The sequence below is a fragment of the Gekko japonicus genome, unplaced genomic scaffold, assembly GCF_001447785.1.
Source record: "Gekko japonicus isolate JY-2015 unplaced genomic scaffold, Gekko_japonicus_V1.1 scaffold1592, whole genome shotgun sequence".
NCBI lineage: Eukaryota > Metazoa > Chordata > Lepidosauria > Squamata > Gekkonidae > Gekko > Gekko japonicus.
Window position 1 is genome coordinate 312,548 of NW_015175406.1, and position 4,688 is coordinate 317,235.

A 4,688-nucleotide genomic window follows, 5' to 3' on the forward strand; every position below is an offset into this window, starting at 1 on the left:
ACGAACTGAGGGGAGGGGGAAGTGTGGTGTAATCGGGTAGGCCTTTAAATCTTGCAGGAAAATTCTTACAACAGTGGCCTCACGCGATAGTTCTCTAGGGTGGAGCTTGGAGCAGGGACATCCCTAATGTGGCATCATCATGTTGGGGATCCCTGCCGCCTCCGGGAACGCCCCCCAAAGTCCCCCTCCGGGGACATAGACGGACTTGGCAACCCTAAGTCCAACCCTTGCTCAACACAGGAAATTCCTCTCTGTGGAAGGGTTGTGAGCCCCAGGTCCAGGCAGGGGTTCCCCCGCTTCTGGGGGCTTCAATCCACCCCCAGCCAGCTGGCTGGTGGGGGAAGCCCCTGCCCAAGCGCTGCCCCCAAGAGCGACCACCCACCCGAACACCCCCCTCCCTCCGCTCCTGCCCAATTTAAAGGGTTTCAGCTGATCAGCGGGGATCATGTGGCCTGCCGACCAGCTGGAGGGCCCTTTAAATCTAGCAGGAGGAGGGGAGAGGGGTGAATGCAAGCCGCTCGCTCAGGTCACAAAAAAACCCTTTTAAAGGTCTTTTTGCGAGCCGAGTGTGTGACCCGCGACTGCCCCCCTTCCTTCCTCCTGCTAGATTTAAAGGGCCCTCCAGCTGGACGGGCAGGCCACGTGGTCCCCGCCGATCAGCTGAAGCCTTTTAAATCGGGCAGGAGGGGAGGGAGAGGGGTGGCCGTGTGGGTGGTCACTCTTGTGGGCAGGGCTTGGGGGAGGGTCTTGGGGCATTCCCTGGCAACCCTACGCTGTGACCCTTGCTGTATGTCCGGAGGAAGGGGGAAACCCTCCAGGATCCCTGGCCAGGCTGGCCTAGGGAGAGGCTGGCGTAGGGAGAAATTCCTGCCTGACCCCAAAATGGCAACTGGCATCACCCTGGGCATGTAAGAATTGGCCATGAAACCAAGCTGGGTAGAGACTCCAGTCTGGCCTTCAGGCCAACAGCTTCTTTCCGCCCTGAATGAAAGAGAGCAGCCTCACTATGATAGCAGATGCATTATTCTGTGGAACTGGCATCATTCCTGTGTTGACATGGGAACAGACGCTTCCCCTGCTTTCTGTGAATGGTAATACTGGCACGGCCTGATCTGTAAAGGCTCCGTGGAATTTTTTTTCCGGCCTGATTTTTCCAGGAGCCCCATTTGAGTTAGATTTGAAAATAATATGTGGCTAAGGGGAATGTAAGAACATGTGTAACAAGTTAAAATGTTGCATACAATTTGACTCTCAGTTTCTACTAAATGTTGGAGATTGAAAAACATAGCACCTTCTTGTATGTATGGTGGAATCTTTGGAGGTCTAGGAATGGGGTGAAATACTGAAATAGTTGTCACGATGTCGTGTCACCTTGTAACCCACCCTGAGCCCATTCGCAGGGAGGACCAGATAGAAATTGAATTAATTAATTAATTAAAACCAAGGGAATGGTCCCCAGTTGCTGGACTGTGTTCTGGAAGTCAGTACCATCCTGTCTCTTTGCCTGATATCTTAGGCAGTGGCAAACCATCAGCAGCAGCCCGCAGGTGAGGAATCCTTCCAGGCTCATGTGGGATCTTGGAAAGGGAAGGGAGGTGGAGCCGGTGGGACTGCTGAGAAGGATGGCCCCTCTTGTGCTCAGCCATCCTCCTGAGTCTCTCTGAACAAGGAGTGTTTGGGGGACCGGGCTGCTCTCTTTCACTCAGGGCAGAAATCAGGCGTTGGCCTGAAGGCCAAACTGGAGTCTCCAGCTCAGCTTCCATGGCCCATTCTTCCATGCCCAGGGTAATGCTGATTGCCATTTTGGGGTCAGGAAGGAATTCCCTCCAGGCCAGATGGGCGGGGGATCCTGGAGGGTTCCCCCCTTCCTCTGGGCATACAGCAGGGGTCACAGGGGGGGAATTTCCTGTCTTGAGCAAGGGGTGGACCCTTGAGGTCCCTTCCAGCTCTATGTCCCACTTGGGAAGGCTTGGGGTCGTAATGCGGCTCCTCCTTCCACTGCCAGCTGGCTGGGTTGACATTTGGGTCAGCTGGTGGTGCCACAGGGGGCTGCCAACTGCCACTCTGCCGCTCTTGATAGCTCTGGATGGTGCTCCGCCCTCGAGCCCCTCCAGCATTTTTAAGGAGCCTCGCCCTGCCTGCTGATGCTGCAGTGAAGCAGGCCGATGCTCCTGGCAAATTGTCAAGCAGGTCAAGAGCTGCGTGAAAAGCTGCTATATTGGAATTCCCTCCTGGGCCATCAAAAGACACATTTCCATGAGGTTGACTCTGCTTTCAGTGTGGGTGGAAACCCAGATCCTGCCCCGCCCTCTCCCAGGCAGCACGGACGCCACAGCTCACCCTGCCACAGCCTCACTCTACAGACTTCCAGGGCCGGAAGCAGCACACAACAAACTTCCTGGGGGCCTCTGTGGAATGTGCAGGGTCCAGGAGGGGAAAGGGCAGCCAACTTTACCCCTTCTGAAACAGCCAGTCAGGGAGCAGATGAAGGTGAGTGAGACTCAGGCCCAGCATCCTTAACCTTAAAAGAAATGGACCCACTCCAAAGGAACATAAGAGAAGCCAATGTTGGATCAGGCCAATGGCCCATCCAGTCCAACACTCTGTGTCACACAGTGGCCAAAAATACCAGGTGCCCCATCAGGAGGTCCAGCAGTGGGGCCAGGACACTAGGAGCCCTCCCACTGTTACCCCCCCCCCAAGCGCCAAGAAGACAGAGCATCAATTTCCCCAGAGTTCCTATCTATACCTGGTGGCTAAGAGCCACTGATGGACCTCTGCTCCATATGTTTATCTAATTCCCTCTTGAAGCCGTCCATGCTTGTAGCCGCCGCCATCTCCTGTGGTAGTGAATTCCATGTGTTAATCACTCTTTGGGTGAAGAAGGACTTCCCTTTATCTGTTCTAACCCGACCGCTCAGCAATTTCATCGAGTGCCCACGGGTTCTTGTATTGTGAGGGAGAAAGGGAGAAAAGTACTTCTTTCTCGACCTGCTCTATCCCATGCATAATCTTATAAACCTCGATCATGTCACCCCTCAACCATTGTTTTTCCAAGCTAAAGAGCCCCAAACGCTTTAACCTTTCCTCATAGGGAAAGTGTTCCAATCCTTTTATCATTTTAGTTGCCCTTTTCTGCACTTTTTCCAATGCTATAATATCCTTTTTGAGGTGTTGTGACCAGAACTGTACTCTATTCCAAATGAGGTCACACCATTGATTTATACAGGGGCATTATGATACTGGCTGATTTGTTTTCAGTTCCCTTCCTAATAATCCACAGTATAGCACTGGCCTTTTTCATTGCAGTCGCACACTGTCTCGACCTTTTCAGTGAGTTATCTACTACGACTCCAAGATCTCTCTCTTGGTCAGTCTCTGCCAGTTCGGACCCCATCAACATGCATTTATAGTTAGGATTTTTGGCTCCAATGTCCTTGCACTTGACCACACTGAACCCCATTTGCCATGAATGGATGTCGAACTCAGTCCCATGGCTGGGCCTCCTCAGCTCCCTGAGGCCCCGCCAAGACCGAGGCCCCCACCCCAGGAGGCAGCCTTCATCAGCGCTGGAAACAGCAGATCCGGAAGGCTCCGCTCTGGCATGCTGAAACCACAGGAGAGCCAAGAGAAGATGCAGCAGAGCAAAACTTCACAGGCCAAGCAAAAAGCCTGTGGGAACCAACTGCCAACCAGCTGCTGCAATTGAACACTGAGGAACCCAGCCGGAGGGACCAGCTGACCGACGAGGAGCCAAACCGACACGCTGATCCCAGGGGCTTAGAGAAACAGAAGGGGAACCGAGCTGACGAGCCGAAGATCCAAGCCCACTGTGGGAGCCACGCCACTGCCAATCTGAGCTTCCTGCAGTCAGGCAAGCTGGCACCCAGATGACATGGGCTGGCCAGCACAATGGCCTGAGGCTCCCGCCATTCCGACCATCAGAGGGGGACTAGGTGGGAAGGCCTCCTCCTGACCCCTTCCCCTCCAGGTGATTGGTGAAGAGTGGGGCAGATTGGGGAGAGGGGGTCGCCCTTGTGGGGCCGCTCATGGCTATGGGCCTGCATGATGGACTCATTTGTCAACACTGAGCCCAAATTCATAGTGGCCACAGGGGCCGTGGAGCAGCTCAGGTACGTCTTTTGTTGAGGCAACCTTTGTGCCCAGCAGTCAGAGGGAGGGAGGGGGGCTCCGTGAGGAGGGATGAAGCAGGAAACCTCCAGGCTGCGGGGGAAGGAGCAGAACCAGCCAAAGGGAGGATGCCAAGCAGGAGATTGCCGCAGTTTGCCTCCCCTCAGGGAGATACGGACAGAGTGCCTCAGGACTGAACCCCGTTCTCCAAGTAGGAGCAATGCATCCTGGAGTCTCATTCTATCTCAGAAGCTGCACCACTGTTCCCCCCCCCCCCAAACGCACCATCCTGCCAGGAAATCCCAGACTCCCCTGGGGCTCAAGCTCCGAAGCTCAGTCACGGCATGAGCTCTGTGGTTCATCCTGTGAACGGGAGCCCAGGCCAGGGCAGCACCCAAAGCCAGGTGCATTCAATGCTGATCGCCTCGTTGAGAGGAAATATGCCTGCAGGTCCCGTTGCGCCCGAAGCCATGTCTTTTCTGGATCGCTGAGGCACAGCACTGGGGAGAGCTGTGTCCATCAGTCGAGGCGGGAGGGTGCCATGGAGACAGTGTCCC